Source organism: Apodemus sylvaticus, chromosome 2 (assembly GCF_947179515.1).
Source record: "Apodemus sylvaticus chromosome 2, mApoSyl1.1, whole genome shotgun sequence".
Classification (NCBI taxonomy): Eukaryota; Metazoa; Chordata; class Mammalia; order Rodentia; family Muridae; genus Apodemus; species Apodemus sylvaticus.
The window spans coordinates 76,999,062-77,018,909 of NC_067473.1; the positions used below are offsets into that span (position 1 = coordinate 76,999,062).

Sequence of the window (19,848 nt, forward strand, 5' to 3'; positions counted from 1 at the left end):
ATCTGAATTTGAGCTACAGTAAATACAATGAGAACAACAGAGGCCAGACCTCCCACCACTGGAAATGGGACTTAGAAACCCTCCAAGGTAGAAATCCAGCTTCTAATCTGTGGTACTGGACTGTAACTGGGGTTACCAAGATGGAGTAATGGTTACTTCTAGGTGAGTAGGTAAGTGGAAAGTTGAAGAGGCAGACTGGCCTGTATAAATGGATGTCTTAAGTTGCTTAGTGACCACTTCAAAACATAGGCAGGGATGAAAGTACTGTGCAGGGTGTGTGTGAAGTCATCTCATTATCTCTCTGTGTTAGTCATGTCTCTTTATCTTCTGGTATTTTACCATCTTGGGGAGAAAGGGCTTGTGGATTCTCAAGACAGTGATCCTCCCAAGGCCAGTCAATGCCTAGACTTAGAAAAGACTCTCCTGAACAGTGCCTTTCACATGAAGCCAACTGCTCCAGAGCCCAACTCCCTCCTGTATCCAGGTCTTACATTCTGGCCACTAGCTGCCCGCACTAATTACCCCAGGACTAGGTGTCAGACAACCACAGATTGTCCCCACATCCAGGAGTCTGTTAACATTTATCAAAGGAGCCAACTCTATGTCTGCTCACTCTGCTTTACCTATGACACATAGAAAAGAAGATGATGCCACTTCTATGGAAGTCCCGCCAATGGGTCATCCTGGCTCCAACTTGCTCCCAATAGCTCAGACCAGAGAGAGAGAGAGAGAGAGAGAGAAGGGAGGAAATGGAAGAGATAAAGAGAGGATAAAGAGAGGAAGGGAGGGAGATACAATAAAGAAACATAGTGTATCTGCATAAGGAGAATATGGGAACCACTGTACTACAGTTGCAACTTTCCCATACACATACATTTTATCAAAGTAAAACCTAAAAACTATAGAGAAGAAAATATTAACTCCACAGTCGATAATCTTAATAGGCACTACCTCAGACAGGTGATCCAGGTTAATATCAAAAGGGATGTCATACTGATGTGTGTACTTAGATGTGTACCAGGAAGTGAAGTGGTACTTCACTTTTAAGTTACCACCTAAACCCATGATTGATCCTAACCTAATCATAAGAAAAACACACAAATCACAACTGAGGGACACCACACAACATAATCTCTACTCCTCAAAACTGTCAGGGTCACAAAGAACAAAGAAAATCTGAGGACAGTTCCAGCTAAGAGAAGCCTGAGATACAATGAATAATGGGTGGATTCTGGATGAAATCTTGTAATAGAAAAAGAACATTAGAGGAAACCCAGGGAAATCCGAAGTAAGTATGGACTTCAGTTAATAATGCATCAAACCAATTTAAGCTGCATTAGGATCAGTGACAATATCATCCTTGTCAGGTCTTGCTGGCTTCAAGTTCTCAGACACAGTGACCTGTTGCTTTTGAATGTCTCTCCCTCTCTCCTTTCATCACTTAAAAATTATAGCATAAAAAATTAAATGTCAATTATAAAAGTATCATTTTATATACTAGCTATATAATGCACTGTATCCAATGGGAGGTGTACATTAGAAAAAGAATTAGCTACTAAACAGGCAAAAGAACATCCTTCTAAACGTGATCTCACTAATAGGGTCACCCCAGTGAACAGGCTCTGAAAGCTCACTACCCTAAGATTACCCTTCACTGTTTTCAGAGCTAAATTAAAAAGTAGTCCACAATTAAGTGCTTATTGTCTTGCTCATTCTTGTTTTATTTTATATTCACTAACTGAACATTATAAACTTGCCAACACCTGATCTATTAGCATCTTGTACTCTTAGAAAGAACCTAAAATGTCTCGAGATAAAATTATAAATAGAAATCATTTCTGAGAAAAAGAACAACCATGTACTCTGACTCCACACACTACCAGTTTTGGAACAGTAGTTGGAACAGGTTACCACAGTTCCCTTCTTTAAGGAAAGCAACAGCTATGTGACTGAAGCATTACAATGAGCTTTAACCTTACTAATATCTATTTGAACTAATACATTTTCATATCTATCCTTACAAAAATATTCAACCAGGAAAACAATTTTAGTTACTTTTCTATTGCCATAATAAAGCACAGTAATAATGACCATTTATAAAAGAAATTGTTTAATTGGGGCTCACAGTTCCAGAGGGTTAGAGTCCATGAGCATTATGGGATACAAGGCAGCAGGCAGACACAGTGCTACACAATGCGTAGCTAAGAGACTACACATTGAGAGGACAAATATAAGCCAGAGAGAGAAGGGGAGAAAGGGAGAGTGCTAAGTGAGAATGGCCTGTGCTTTCGAAAGCTCAAAGCCCACCTCCAGTGACACACCTTCTCCAACAAGGCCACATCCTTTAATCCTTTCCAAACAGTCCCACCAACTGGAAACCAAGCATTTACATATATGGGAGCCTATGGGGGCCATGCTCATTCAAACCACTACAAAACAAACATAGGATTCCTATCATCTCAGAAGACTGTCATATTACAAAAAGCATTAATTTTTAAGCAAATGAATAATAAGATACTTAAATGATTTAAATTCCATACTAATCTAACATTTATAAATCCTTTAAAGACTACTAATATTAGTAAATCCTTTAAAGACAATATAGATATGTTTTGAGAGATTGTAGTTCACAAACTGGAATCAGGAGGACTCCCAGTGCTTGGGACCTGGTATCATGGAGACAGATTACACGGCCCCAGAAGCCAACGCTAGAGTGAGGTTGGTCTGAACCCAGACTTCTCACTTTCCTGCTGTGTGACCAGTCTAAACCTCAGTTTATTAGCCAATGATAAAATGCTTCCCATATCACATCTTTTAGACATATGAGAAATGACTAGCACAATGGCTTGTCAATTGTAGCCCCAAAGTGGTAGTTGCAGGTAGGGATGGTGATAAAGTAACTACAGACATGACTAGAAAAACTACTTAACCTATTCTATGACTAAGTGTTCACCAATAAGATAGATGAGAAAATAACAAAACAAATTACTTTCCGAGTTCCTTCCTGTGGTTAGAAATCAAAAATCAAAAATTCAACTTCTTCAAATTACTTAGATTAATAAATTAGGAAACAATTCATTATTAGAAATTATCTTCAGATTCACAAAATTTGCATTGATTAGCTCATTTGGACTTCAATCTACAATGTGGGTGGGTGTATTATCATTATATTATTCTAGTGAGAATATGAACTTAAAGGTAGCAATTAATTTACTAAATAAGATACAGAAGAGATATACCCTAACATAGTATAGGGCCCAAATGAACAAAGGCAGAGCAAACATCTCAGTGGTGAAGTTTAATGTCTCCTAGAAGACATGCCCGCCACGTCTAGTTGACATATTAGTGTAAGTCGCAGCTGGTGTAATTAGGCTACAGAAATGAAAAATACAAGTTGGGAAAAAATGGTAAACTATGTTTCTAAATGGCAGGGTTTCATATATAGAAAATTCTAAGAACTATACTTCCCCCCAAAAAAATAACCTATTAAAACAAACATTAATTCAGTAAAGTTGCAAGATACATAACTCAACATAGAAACGTCAATAGTATATCTATATACAATGAAAGCTCCCCTTCACCTTCCAATACTGATCAGACAAACAATGCCATTCACAATTTGTACACACACACACACACACACACAATGAATGAGCTAGGCATAGTGATTTAAAATATATATATATATAATCGTAGCACTCAGGAGCTAAACCAGAATTAAAATTCAAGGCCAGCCTAGATTATATAATAAGACCTTATCTCAAAAACAGAAAAGGAAGGGAAAGAAGGAGAGAGGAAACAGGTGGCAGTGGAACAGAATGAAACACAGCATGGTCCTAGCATGAAAACAGACTAACAGAATATGCCAGAAATAAACCTACACACTTAACTACAAATTAATTTTTTACAAAGTTGCTAAGAACATCCAGTGGGACAAGGATAACCTTTTCTACAAATTATGGTATGGGAATGGAATACCAATATGCCAAAAAAAATCAACTAAAAATAGGTTAAAGACTCATACACAAGAACTAAAACTGTAAAAGTACTAGAAGAAAACATAGGGGGAAATCTTCACAGCATTGTATAGGCAGACCATTTGAGTAGGACCCCAAAAACATAGACAACAAAAGAAAACTGAACAAATAAGATCTCATTAAACTGAAAGGTTTTCAACAGCAAAGAAAAGGGAGAGATGCAAGAGTATGCCTGCAAATTACACAGTAAATAGGGAGTTGATATACAAAGTATCTAAGAACAGAGCTTAATAAAAATATTCTATTAAAAATTTGGCAATGAGTCCAAATTGATATATCACAAAAGACACATATCTAGCCCGTAAGTACATGAAAAAAATTATCAATCATCAGGGGAGTCCAAGTTAAATCACACACACACACACACACACACACACACACACACACACACAAAGAGAGAGAGAGAGAGAGAGAGAGAGAGAGAGAGAGAGAGAATGAAAACAAAAAGATGAAAGAGAACCAGTGTTGTCAGAGATATGGAGCAGAGATTTCCTGCACAGTGCTGATGGAAGGTAAGTGAATCCAACCCTTATGTTAAACAGCATGGAGTTTTCCTTGAAAAATTACAAACAAACTACTCTAAGAACAAGAATCCCTAGTAGCCTATATATATATGGTCTAATGAGTGTATGTGTCATGGCTATGAAGTCCAAGTGCCCTGCAGCCATCTGAACTCGCGCTCACTGCAGAAGTCTTCAGAACAGCCAAGCTGTGGGATCGGGATCACCCTTAGGGTCATTAGCCGGGGAGTAAAGAAAATGAAGTGTTATATATACAAGGGCTAGTAACTGGCTTTTAAAGAGGAAAAAAATCCTTATCACAACCTAGAGAGCATTATGTTAAATACTCCGATACTGAAAGGCACCATCCCAAGGATATAGACTGCTAGAAGTCCCACTCTCAGAAGCAAAAGTAAAATGGTGGCTTACCAGAATCTGGGGGATAAGAGAACACTGTTTCAGTCAGTCAGGAGGAGTAAGTCCAAGAGAGCCAGTGCACAGCTTAGCAGCTATTCTACAATATATACTTGAAATTGCCACAAGAATAAATTTTAAATATTCTTACTACACGAAACAAATGAGGTATACATGCATTAAATAGTTTGACTTGGCTATTCTACAATACACATAGGTTAAAGCATCACATACCCCACCCCCCAAACACACACACACAGAAAATTTTGTCAGTTAAGGATCTTTAATTAAAGTAAATAAAACTAGAAAGCCAGCGAGTTTAGTTGGGTTACAGAGCCACTATCGGAGACCTCCTATCCTGAAGCTCACCTTCCTGGGGACCACAGACTGTAAAGCCTGTGTAAGCTCTATGGAGAAATAGCAGACTGTAGAGAAAAAGCTCTCTCTGCTCATCACCACTGCTGTGTGGCTTTAGGCAAATCACCTAACATTGCTAGGCCACAGCTTCTTCAATCAGAAGACAGCAGTTCTGATTTGCTAACTTGACCTTAAATCCCTGAACACAGAAATTTCTGGTAAACAGAAATCTGGCCATACCTCGACCCCACTGCCTTGTTTCTTGACTGACCCTGTCTCTTCCTTACCTAGAAAAAAAGCACTAGAAACCTTTTGTCCTGCAAGCTCAGCTGCATGGCAAGATGCATGCATATATAGACTTAAGTCCAAAACCGTCACTGTATTTATGTTTACCATTAAAGATGGAGAGAAGAACCTCAATAATGAAACAAATCCCCCTCACCCAAGGTAGCAATTGCTCCAAAGTCCACTAAGAAAACTACTGTGGGTTGTACCCCAAAACAGCAAGGAGGGAGGACAGCAGTTAGCAACAATTGCCACATGATGCTACAGACAAATACACATAACTTAATGTAGTAGATTAGGGTCTTCAGGATCCATTTTGAACTATCCACAAGAGTTTAGTAATTTAAAGATCATTTTCCTTATTACCCCAAACTCTCATAATTTATCTTATAAATAAAATGTTGACAGAAACTATAATTCTAATTTATATAGCACACCCTAACTTTGGCAATTTAGTTGCAGGCATGTTAATTTTAAACGATTTAAACCCACTCTTAAACGTGTTTTCCCTTTTTTCCTAGTGCTGCAATTTGTTTTTAAAGGACTACTTCAAACATGCTAGCTGAAATGGCACAGGGACAGCTGCTTGATACACTGGACATATTACCATCTTGCAGGAGTGAATCATTCACCCTCATTCCTCTTCCCTTCTCTGGACTCTGCCTTGTCTCAAACGCAGCTATTTATTAGTGAGTAAATACAGTGATGGTCATATTATGCATACTGATATGCCCTAAGGTCCCTTTATTGGGAAATGAGAGTATTTGCCCATATACACTTTATGTCTATGTTAATGTCTGCAACTTGCTTTAACTTCCCTAAGTCCCAAAACACATTTCAAGATCTGCTAACTGGAAAATTCACACTAGTGCACTTTTTTGTTGATCATTTTAAATTATGAAAACTCTTCATATCTGTCAAAAATTTAAGAGACAAAAATATCTTTGAAAGCACTCTGTATTCTAAATCTAACATCATGCAATATTTAAAGCAACTTTATATTATATATATATATAATTTTATCCTTCCATAAATTATATAAACTGTTTATACAAAATAATGACTTTAAATTTATACATTGGCTCGACTAGTTTTTGCACTATTCCCCTAAGGTCTTCTAGATCAATGCTTTTCTTTTTTTAAAAAGTATCAAAAATGCAAGATACAATTAACACCATCTCTGATTATACCAGTTGCTTAAAATCTTAAAACCCAAGGTCAAGCCATAAAATTTGAATGATAAAAAAACCATAAAACCATATTTAAAACACAGTTTTTCTTCTCATGAAGGTTTCCCCGGAACATAAATCCCAGACTGTGTTTTTCATGTTGCTCTTTTCTCACTTGTTTAACTGCTGAGTTATAAATAACTTTATTTATTACTGGAGACACATAGTTTATTCTATAGATTCACTCCTGTGAGAACTGTTCTAAAGCTTGCACCCATCCATTTAGAATTCAAAATCTGACTTATTTTCATATAACAATTAATTCTCAGATCAAAAAGGATAACTTACATCAACTCTTCTCTCAACAGTATTAGTTAAATTTTAACTAGTATTAATCCTACTTTGAAAATACGCATCCAGAATACATATATGCACATGCACATGCACTCACACACACATGTACATACATACAAACAAACACACACACACACACACACACACACACACGGGTCAAAATTTATTTTCTATCATTGAACATGGTAGGCAAAAAAGTAATACTACTCATTCATATTCATGCACTGCAAACCTTACTGATATACATATTAAAATTCTAGTATACTGGGATTTCAATGCGTATTTACACTAAGCACGTAATTGGTGTATATTTTCTTTTAAAATTGGAATATGAAGCTACAATTTCTAATGCCAATAAAAACAAAAAAATTGGTTATAAGCTTGCCTTGTATTAGAACCTCTTTTGTCCGTCAATCAACAATAAAGTATTATTCTACCATCACAAAGGGGAAACCTTCAGAGGCAGTAGAGGACTATGGGTTGTGCAAATGTGCAGTTGCTAAGAAGCAAATATGCCTCTCTTCTAATCAAATAGCCCAGCTCAGCAATGCTGCTGGCTTGGGGCAAGAAGCAAATTCCACCAGCCACAAACTTAGAAACAGCCTTGAATTATTTGTTGCTGACCGCTGGCTGAACCCTTCCTGATGAGCACCATCACCATTAGCCACTACCCAGTGTACTCCATCAACCAATGGCAACAGCGGCGTGCTACAGCTCAGGCTACAAGAAATTGATCAAACAGGGTAATGAGACTATTTCTTCACGGAGGTTATTTTAAATGAATATAAATATTTTCTTTCTACATAATTTGCCACTGAAAGGTCACTGAACTCTCTGTGATTTCAAAGAAAAATGCTCTACTGTCCTCTTTACATATCCGACTTTGAGATAAAGCCAACAAACAATTCAAGGCATTTTTTGGTATTAGAGGCAAAATCTAATGAGCTGACATTTGTGACAGCAGATGAATTGTGATGTTTAAACTTCATATTGAATTATAGCTAAAAACTGATCAAATAATGTTACTTTAATAAATAGAAAACTGATGATTTACCAATTAAAAACACTTATGAGTGCATTTTTGTTTAAGAAAGCACAATTAATCTCTAATGTGGGTAATTCTGAGGACATGAATCATATGTATGCCTTCTTAGCTCAAGTTATTAAAATTTGATATAATTGTTGTGAATTATTCAGTGAAGAATTCATTTTTCTATAGCCCACCTCTTTTTGCTAGACAGTAGAATAAAATGCATGCTAACCATTCCAGTCAGCACATGAATCACTCCGGTGACATCTGATTTAGCTCTTCTCCCAGAGTGACAGTCACTGCTCCTTTTCTCCACATACTTAGAACCAAAAGAATTATTAACAACTGGACCTTAACATCACATCACAAGCAAATTATATCAGTTTAGCCGTGCATTTTGCCCAACATTCTGAAAATGTTCTGCGAAGTCAACTTTGTAGTTACTGCTTGCTAATATGGTGGTATGAAAATAATCCCCACTAAGTCAGTCCATGAGTTTCAAATATCCTTATGCCAGCAACTAAAAAGACTCAAGGTATACATTTTCAACATCAGCATCCTTTCATTATTATAAAGCAACATAGATTACATAGCATCTAATTAAAAACAAACTCAAGAGAAATACTTCCATATGAATGAGCAAATCTAAAAACTTCCTAAAGAATATGAAGATCTTGTTCCATGAAGAATTAATTCAAATGTGAACAAGTAAGTCCCTGTCAAAATGAGCCGCTTTATACAAAGAATCCATAAGAATTTAAGAAATTAGTTTTATAATACTTACTTTAGAAAAAATATGTCTGGTTTACTATGTGTTATGGAAAATGGCTTAACTTTGTATGAATACATGCCTGGACATATCTTTTCAATTACTGAAACTCAGATGAACTTTTCATAATCATTTTTTGATTTGCTTATGGTTGTTATGAGACAAGAAAGTAAAACCCCTCATCTACAAAATGAAACACAAAATATAACCAGATGATCATTTTTAAAATGACAGTTGAAAAAAGAAAGACAATAATGCAGATGTTAGAGGGCTATCTGCACACTAACAGAGATTTCTAAATATTCATGTTGGGGTCACAAGGGCAATCAAAATGGGATTTTAAACACACATTCAAGTAATTTTCAAAACAAATGCATGCTCTCTGAATGAAAGAGAAAACCTCTACCATTAACTTGAAATTAATCTGTCTTGAAAGGAAGAGCTACTGAAGAATGCGACAGAATTCAAGAGAATCCCCAGCTGACACCGAGAATCTGTTCTGGTGTGTTCCATTCTTTTCACAAGAAAGCCTTGCTGTGCTCTCACAAACACCAAAGACGATTCTCTAAATAATAATCAATAATTAGTTGCAAGGAAACAAAATCAAGTCACCATAAACCACCTATAGGCTGTCTAACAATATGACAAATTCATCTTGTTTATAGCAACCACAAAGAGCCAATAGAACTTGTGGTGCCAAGGAGCCAGATGGTACTGCTGGAAAAAATTAAGTCTACAGATTGGCAGCTCGACCCTGTGAGCATTGCCCAAGGGAGGACTGAGTGGAAGAAGAGCGGGAGGCTCCGTGTATTGGGGATAAATCAATTACTACCACCTCACCTCCTTCCTGTGAAACCCTAATGACAGATTCTAAATACCATGCCAGTAGGCTGTTCAGGGCTTAAATAGTCCAAGCAAACATGACTTGTGAATAAGATATATAAACTGAAAGGTAGAACATAATTTCTGTTTTCAGCACTGGGCTAGTACTAAAACCTTGACCCAACCATAGAGAATCGGTAGTAAACACTGAAGCGTTTTTTGAAGAGCTGTCGGTGAGGGGATGTTACTTTTTTTTCCATCTACCTTCCTTTTTGTTTTGTATTTGATGATGGCATTTGTTAAATTCTGTATGTTTTCTAAGAGAATTCTGCCTAGGTAATGGCTCCATATGATAGTCTCAGGATTAAACAATTTATCTGTGGGCTTTATTTTTATTTGTAAAAATTACTTTTTGTTCACAGCACAATTCCCATTGTGTACTATCTATGACTTGCTAAATAAACAGCAATATCTCAAGACATGCTCCAAGTCAAATTTTACAGTAAAAATAACACACACTGCTATGCTGTATAGTGCTGGGAAACAGTTGTCTGTTTTCGTCATGCTTGTGAAGTGTAGGACAGTGGGGCATTTGGTGATGCCTCCGGAAGCTTAAGCACTGCCACCTTCCTGGGCCTCCATCACTTGTGAACACACACACACATGCGCGCACACATGCACACTGACACACAGCTGTTTGGCATTACTCCTACTTTAATTATTCAGAAACTGAGACACTATAAATAGTTTAAGGCAGAAAACTCACATGACTTTTTCAATTCCAAGAACATATAATTTACAATATAAATGTACTGATGCATTTAATATATTAGCAATTACACTGACAGAGGGCCTTTGAACTTTGTCTCAAGTACCAATCAGTGATAGCTCAAAATAGATTTCATTAATAAATAAATTTGATAAGGCAAGGAATTTTTGTGGTTAATGAGTTTTTAAGAGCAATAAGTGAATTTATAAAGCTACTAGGGAAGTGCAAGTGAATCAGAGGCACATGCTAATCTGCCCAGTGTTCCCAAACCTAACAAGATGGAGGACGGGAGATGCATCACAACATGTTGTTCATGTGCTTTCTGAATCTCTAACACACAGACACTGACAACCAGTGACAGAAAGTAGACTCTGAGAGGATCAGCCTTACCTCCATGATACCTAACTCACTCTACCTTACCTAACAGAACTGCCTATGTACTTCAAATCCTTTATCAGAATCAGCCTCTTAGGCCTTCAAATTGTTATTCAACCCTTGTGTTTCTGGACTAACTAAATAAAAAACTAATAATGTTTTTTACAGTCTTGAGAGAATACAGCTAAGTCACAGAAGTATCTGTTTTCATACAGGTAAGTAGTTTTGTATACCCATGAAGAATAATGAAAACATACAGATACAAGAACAAATAGGGATTATTGGAACTAATATAAACAGAATAAACAGGACATAATAATAGGTACCTTATTAAAGCCCAATGAGAAACAAAGCACAATTTGATATCACAGAACAGTTATAAACTAGAAGAGTTGCCATTATATAAAGTCTGAGCACAATTCATATAAAAAATAAACTTATCTTCCACAGGCTATTACCATACAAAGAAAAACTACAGATAATGGTATTATAATTACAGTTGATACAACTCAAGGTAACAACATTAACATTTTAGTTTTCTTTCATTATAAAATATAGTCCCAAAACAGATTTCTTCTTTTAAAAAAATCAGATATTTGAAAAATTTATTCTTAAAATAAAGTTATGGTCACAAAAAATATTCCATTTATAAAATAGAATCCACTACTAAGTTCTCTTAAACTTATAACAGAATTTTAAAAAATTTTTGTCTTAATGTTAGGAATTGTATACTGTAGCTTTCTGGCCAAGTCTACAAAGAGACAGCCAAACAAAGGACATTTTGAATGTCAAGATGAGCCTCATTTTAACATGGTTATCATCTTTATAACAAAGTAACCCAGCTAATGAGTCTATGGTTTAAGGCTAATTTTACCAGATTCATATGCCACTGCTTCATCATCTCCTATTGCCCGAGAGAGACAGAAAGCTAAATGCATTTCATCAAAATAAGAGGCTACTGCTGGCACATGTCAGCTGTAACACAGACCTGCCTGTTGAATACTAAGTCATAAAAACAATTACAGATTATCATCTCCCCTTTCAGCTATTATAACATGACATGATTAAATGTAATATAGTCCAACACAACTTAAACTGTCCATGTTTAAACATAGACTAAAAATTCCAGAGGAAAAAAATGTACGAAAATCAAGTTAAGCATTCAATACCCTAGCCATCTTGCAACAATATAATAGCTAAGAACTATTTTGCATATTCCTATACAAATTATGTACCATGCACTTATGCTTACTGTAATCTTATAAAATACTATAATTACCACTATTTTTATAAATTAAGAAAATAAAGCAAAGAGAAAATAAATTTTTCAAAGTCATAGTGTGTCAAGCCAGGACTAAACAGGGCTGCTCATGTTATAATAATCTGTACTCTTAACCACAACAGTATAATTTACCCTTGAACTAATTAAATACAAAGTTAAGCCTCTATAATGCCCTTGTAAATACAGTGTGAAAATACTAGGAAGTATATCTGGTCTGCTTTAAATATGGTTCAATGTTATTTAAGCTGCCAGGACAAAACACAGTCATGTAACATGATACCCAAATTACAAAGAGAAAAATAATTAGACAATAAAAACAAAGAGGAAAGAAAAAAATCTAAGATCAGACCAATGTTCAAATGAATGCCAAAACTACCAAAATTAAAATGTATCCCCATGATTATATAACCACATTAAGTGAATGTAATTAATGACTTCTAAAAGGTTGTGAATTGGGATCATATGCTTAGAAACAAGGGCAGCAATTCTCCTGGCTCACCTGTGAGGGAAGTTAGGGCAGATGTCTCTCTTCTGAACATCTTAATCCATCTCTTTCTACAGAACCTGACAGGTCTTATCTTTCTCATGACAGCCAACACGTTTAGGCAAATCAATCAGTGATTTTCCATATCTCTAGCCCATATCTCAGTCTTTCTCTCAAATAACTTGAGCTAATTTTCCCAGTATATCTTCAGGTTTAACAGAACTGATCTCTGTTTTCCACTTCTCCATTTTCTTTGCAGGTGAGATGACTTCCTCAAGAGAAGAAGCTAGGAATCACCTACACAGTCATGACGTCTGTCCTCGTTTGCTTTCTGTGGCCCTGATAAAATGCTATGACTGAAAGCAACCTGGTATGGAATAGGCTGCAGCCCACAGTCAGGGGAGTCAGGGCAGGAACGGAGGCAGAGACCACAGAGGAGCAAGGCTTGCTCAGCTTGCTCCTGTCAGCCACTCAGAACCTGCACCAGGGTAGCCTGCTGCACTGTGCTCTCCCATATCAAACAGTGATCCAGAAAATACCCTACACACCTGCCCACCGCTAGTATGGTGTAGGCCTTTCTCGAAATGATGTTCTCTCTTCATGAGAGATGATTGCAGTCTGTGTCAAGCTAACAAAAAAAGAAAGAAAGAAAGAAAGAAAGAAAGAAAGAAAGAAAGAAAGAAAGAAAGAAAGAAAGAAAGAAAGAAAGAAAGAAACAAACAAAGAAAGAACAGACAGAACAAAACAAAAAAAACAAGCAGCACAAAGTCTATCCCCCATGCTTCTTAACGCCCCTGTCTCTACCCACCAAGTTGAACAATGATCTTCAGCTGGGTCTCTCTCAGGCCTTTGCCTCTGAGAAGTGCACCAAGACCCCATCTTCCTTTCTCTCTCTCCATCTCCAATATTCTGACACAGCAAACTGAATTTTGTGTTCATTCTTTTTTGTGTGTTGGTTAAGGTGCTAGAAACTGAACTTGGGTCTCACAAATATTTCAAAAGCTCTCTCCCACAGTGTTATATTCCCAGCCCATTATTATTTGCCTTTTGAATCATTCTTCACAATCCTTACCTTTCCTTTCTTTATCTCATATTTTCTTGACTGATCTTCATTCTTTACTTTTATGGCCATAATTTAGCCAATTATGACTTCTGTTAAACAGAACAGCTGATAAGCCAAGGTGATAAACATAAGCCACATGTCATTTGGTTCATAACTACCCACTTGTATCAGTAATGAGAAAGAAGTAGAATTATTTTCTGAGGAAAATTTAAGACTGCCTACAGGCCTACTCCCTTAGGTCACTCACACAAAGTATGCTAGTCCTCTGTGTAGGCACAAGCCGTGGCAAGCCCCTCATCCTCTCAGGAGCCTATCAGCCCTTCCTCCAATTCTCTGGCTAACGAACAGATGCATGGTCTGCTTCTAAGTAGCAACACAGAAGCATATTTCAGTCAGTACTCAGAAAACCCATCCCAAATCTCTCTGCTATCCAGTACTATAAAGAGCAGTATACTTGAACACAGATAAAGGATGCGCAATGCAATTGTTTGTCCAACTCAGGTGTCAAAATAGAAAAGGAGGGCTGGGAAGTAATGGAGCACTGAAGGACAAACCTCAAAACACACATCAAAAAAGAAAGAAAAATACAATACAAACCCAGAGCCATCAGGTTTGTTGTTTGCCTGGCTGGCTGGTTGGATGGCTGGGGATGGGGGATGGGAAAGTTGCTGAGAAGAATTTTTAGTGTATGTACAAAAATTTTCAAAAATGAAATCATGATTTTAGCCAAACACACTATGTCTTTAAGCTGAATTTAGAACATGGACTAACCGGTTTGAGACCTCTGTGCTACACACTCTTTACACTGTCTTAACTCTAAACCAAATCATCACAGAGTTGTACAAAGTAGGCCAAGGATTTACAAATATTTTCAGTAGAGGATCAGACAAGAAATACTCTAAGCACTGTGAGTCATATGGTGTATGTTGCAACTGTCATTGTGCATGGCTTTACAGGAGAGATCATCAGGGGAAATGCAACAGGATGCCATTCTACGATATTGTAAGCATGAGAGAGAATACTTATATAAACTGAGACAGCTATCATGTCACTAGGCAACTGTACCCTATTCCATCATATACATGGCCCATCATTTACCAAAATATCACTATGAAGAGCATGACTATTCTTACCAATGCTGTTGTAACATGAAACCTAACTAGAGACAGCACATAAAAAATGTCATAACTGTGCTCCATTTAAAAAAAAAATCTATATATAAAAAGCAACTGAGCAGATTTGTCTCATGGCCTAAAGAAGCCAACCCATGATATTTTGCCTCCCATAAAATGACTTGTCCTACCTGATCTGCTTCATATTTGAGCTAATAGACCTTTTAAGACAGAACTCCACATGTTACTGACCTGAGAATTTTATCTACTATAGAACATTCATGACTGCCTTACGTAAGGCACCATTTTTAAGTCTCCTTATAATTTCATTAGATCCTGGTCTTACTAAGAGTTATATCTCTCTTGATTTATTTTTATATCAGGGACACTAAAAATAATACACTAAATCAGTTTTCTATCTTTGCATTTCCTCACACAAACCTTAAGGCCACATAAGTAGCTCCTGTCCTGGCAGAGCTGAGGCCGAGAGGTGTGCAGGGGAAACCCAGAAGCTGATCCTGGTCTCTATAAGCTCTCCTGACACTCCCTGCCTAGCATCTCCTAACTCACTTTGACACTAGTATAATGTATGTGTCTTTGGATCTTTGTATGCCTCCATCGGTTTTAGAAAACAATATAAACTGGGAAAAATAAGATGAGAAGCAGTCCTGGGGCTGGAAACAGCTCAGCAGCCACGGGTCTGCACTTGGTGCTATCACGGAGAAGCTGGTCAGGTCCCAGAACCCACATGGCAGCTCACAACCATCAAATCTCCAGGTCCAGGGGATCTGATACTTTCTTCTAAGATACGTGGACTGTATACTCCTGTGGTGAACACAGCAGGTAAAACACTCACAGATAAAATAAATCTAAGCTAAAGAAGAAGAGGAGGAGGAAGAAGAGGATGAGGAGGAAAAAGAAGAAAAAGTAGTCCTACTCAGGACAAATTAAATTTAAATAGTCTAAAATTCTATTTTAAATTATCTCTAATCTCTACAATTCTACGTTTTGTGTCAGTGCCAAAAGCTAAGAGTAATCTGTTTACCTATTTAATGTTTCCCACCACATACTTCTACAAACAGTCATCCAGCCAAACAGCAGTTGAGTTTATTTCCTGTTTTGTTTTGTTGAAACAGGGCCCAGATCATATAGCCCTGACTGGCCTTGAACTTTGAGCAACCTTCCTGCTTCAGCCTCTGAACACTGATATTACAGACTAGTACTGCGATACAAAATATGAAAAGCCAAATGAAAAGCAAACAAGTATCACTAAGCTGAAAGCTGGCCCTCAAAAAGGTTTGAAAGTTTCATGGAAAAAAAAAAAAAAAAAAAAAAAAAAAAAAAAAAAAAAAAAGGCCAGGGCCAGGGAGCTTGGCTGAGCACTTGTTACTTGCTTTGAGGCCCTTGACTGAATCTGCAGCAGGTCAAGACATACATACATTCGCATACAGAAGCAAAATTACATAGTCTAGACCATTACTCTTAATTTTTCTTTTTTTGCCTTCAGCAACTCCCTGTATAAATAACTTTGAATTTTTTCATGCAACATTATTTTAAGCCATTGCTTTAGGAACAATATTCTCTAAAGAACTTGACACGCCCACTGTTAAGTATGAAAGAGCTGCATACCACCGACCTCAGCCACGGGTTCTCTTCTATGTTTTTCCCTCTATTGTTTAGCTAGACCTTCAGACATCTACATTAGAGGAGATTTCTGGTTCTGCCTATCCTGAACTGCTGCTTCTTTACTTAAGAGTATCTCTGGTCTCCTTAGGACAACGGCAACTCTTGCCATTCTCAGGAAGTCCCAGCTGAGCTGATTTAAAACATTGACCAGGTCCTAGATGATTAGAGCAATTCCACACATCCACATACACCATGGAGACTGACTCAAAATAACAGACTTAAACAGTAGCAGTTGAGAGATTTCTCTTTCCATGGAACTGGTAGAAACTTCTAAGAGCTGTTGGTAGCTATTAAAGATAATTTTTGCTTCAACACCCCACAGGAACGGTCTCTTACAGAAAGTCACCTCTAGAAAAGCAGGATATGAATGAGAATGCCCACCACAGTGCCATGCCTACATTGACCCACATAGGCATGAAGTGAGATGCCAACTGGATCCTCTTCATGGATTAAATAAAGCATAATCACTTCTGCTTTTTGCCTAAATGATTTGAGCTTTAATAGTTCTAACCAACTTACCCCTTTTCTAAGCTATTTATTATCTCCACAATCCATACACCAGAATCTCCTCCCAAACCTCGCTCAAATGCCATCTCCATGTCTCTTTTCATTCCAATCATAATTATTATTTTCTTCTTTCTATGTTTCTTGTAGAAGTGACTATTTCAACCTGCCCTGAATTACAGTTAATCTACTTACCTGTAAGATCTTCAACGACAGTGAGGTATCTTATTAATCAACTCATTTTCTGCAGCCTCCCCTAACAGTGGAATCTAGTAACTTAAGCTTTTATTCCATCTAGCACTCTGCCTAAAATATACAATACTGTTACCTTTTCTTACTACCTATATTTTAAAAGATAAACTCCTTATGTCCTCTAAGGCATATTTTCTTTTCGAAGAAAAATAATTTGAAGCATATTAGAGGCTTGCAATATACATATATTCCGGGAGATAGGTCCCAGGGTAGCAATACCAAAACAAGTCCTATTTAACAAAAGAAATGTATGTGTATTTCTTTTCCCCATGGTAAAACATGACTACTCTTGATATTAAAATATCATCTTTATTAACCTCTGTTAGTGTTAAAGAAAGTGATGAACAGGTTCGAAAGAGACCAGCTCACAAGGGGTATTAAAAAGTAAGGAGCAACTTCTAGAGCCAGTCATGCAAGCTGATGCAAGGTCATAGCACTGAGATGACATTACTTTTCGCCATTGTTCAGTATGAGCTTCGGTTTACGCTTTATGCCTTGGTTTAGGCATGAGAAAGAACTAGATAACATTCAAATTGCATCATCTTTTTCTCTAGATGTTACAAATGAAAAGCTTTAAAATTCCCCATCCCTAGGCTTTCATATAAAATATAATTAAATATCTAATTATAAATTTGTAACCTGAATATATATGTGATATGTAATTTCACAATAAATGTGGAATTACAATCCCTAAAGTTTCTCCACAGCAGAACCAATTTCATATTTAAATTGGCACTAAATTATGACTATGAAAGAATACACAGGAAAAGATACACAACTCAAAAAAAGAAAATAGTAAGGTAATATTTAGTATTCTTGTGATGATTCTCTCTGAGCCTCATTTCCCTACCTCCTTCCCTAATACATTACAAACTAATAGCTTTGTAAAACATTGGTTACTGGGGGAAAGGGTGATTATGAACTTGAAAAAAAGCAAGAATGTCAAATTTCTGCTAATGCTTCTATGTGCTTTCTCTGGGTTTTTCTAACTAGACTGTCACAGGCAGGTCAGCAGCAGACCTCATCAGGTCCAGTCTTTAGAGCACATACTCAACAGTGATACTCACACATTTCATAAGCTGTTTCTGTGGGTTGGCTCCCTTACCTGACAAGACTGCTCAGTTTGGTTACTGATGACTAAAGGAGACACCCCCATATCCTTACAAGGGTGAAGAGATCAATGCAAAAAGTCACACTCACTCTTTTATAAAAACTAACAGCAGCAACAACTTTTCAAAATTATAACCCCAGCACGCTTCTGTAATGGAGCACCAACAGAGCCTTACCCAGAAAACTCAAAAAGTTTGCCAAATAATCTATAGACTACCTGTTCTCAGAAATAATGTAGCCACGTAAAACTAGAAGAGCCTTGTGTTTTTACATGTAATACAGCAAACACTGTTGCTTTGACATGTCAAAATCATGATGATGCTAGAAATGAGCACAGTGAAGTAAACGACACGGGAATAAACCACACGGGAAAGCAGGAGTTGTTTTTTAAATGACGTTAAAAGCTACAAAATTAGAGAGTTCGCTGAACTGAAAAGAAAGCAAGAAAATTACCCCCTGCTATATGCCCAACTCTTAAACATGCACAGGACTTAAAAGTGCATTAAAGACAGGCTACACTGTGTCCCTTCCAATTGATATATAATCCCACAATCTCTTACAATAGAAGAAATCAGTGTTTTGATAAATCACTTTAGCCTCAAGTTAAGAAAAATGCAAAAAATAACACATTAAAAACCTATTATGCTTCTTAGACATGACAATAACATCACTAATAATGAGGAAAAATAGACAAATTAAACTTCATTAAAACTTAAAATTTTAGTAGTGTTGCACGCCTTTAATCCCAGCACTCAGGAGGCAGAAACAGGTGGATCTCTGTGAGTTCGAAGCCAACCTGGTCTACAGATCCAGGTCAGCCAAAGAAAACATTCAACAGGCACATGAAAGGCTGATCCACATCAGTAGTCGCTAGGAAAAAAAGCAAACCAAACTACAATGAAATAGTATTTTATTTCCACTAAGATCTCTATAATCAAAAGAGATACCAGGCAGGTTTGGAGGCAGATAGAGCTGGATCACTGTGAGTTTGAGGCCAGCCTAGTCTACCAAGTGAGTCCCAGGACAGTCAGAACTATGTAGAGAGACAGTGTCTCAAAACACAAACAAAAAATATATTTTAGTAGAGCAGTCGGCAGAAAAAGGAGAGTCTCATACACTACCAGGAGACACATATAAAGTGGCACAGTCATTTGGAAAAAGTCTGGCAATTTAAAAAAAAACATACATTTACATATATGAGTCACTTTATGTATATCCTCAAAGAAATACAAGCACACATTCAGACAAAAAGTCATTCAGCTATTCATAGAAGTGCTATTCATAATAGCAGAAAAGAGAAGATGACTTAGACATCCACTAGCTGGTGAATGAACAACAGTAGTGTACACACAGTGATATATGTCGGGGTCAAAAAACAGAGGGCCTAACTAGCACATGCCACAACAGAGATGCACCCCTGCAATGCTAAGAAAAGGAAGCCACGTGTCACACAACCACACTCAAATGAATTATT

At 37.0% G+C, this 19,848-nt stretch overlaps 1 protein-coding gene across 1 annotated transcript in view; it reads right to left on the bottom strand.

The window, feature by feature from the left end:
* Skap2 (src kinase associated phosphoprotein 2) overlaps nucleotides 1–19,848 on the bottom strand; it is a 166,396-nt gene that overhangs the window by 120,558 nt on the left and 25,990 nt on the right. The window lies entirely within an intron of this gene.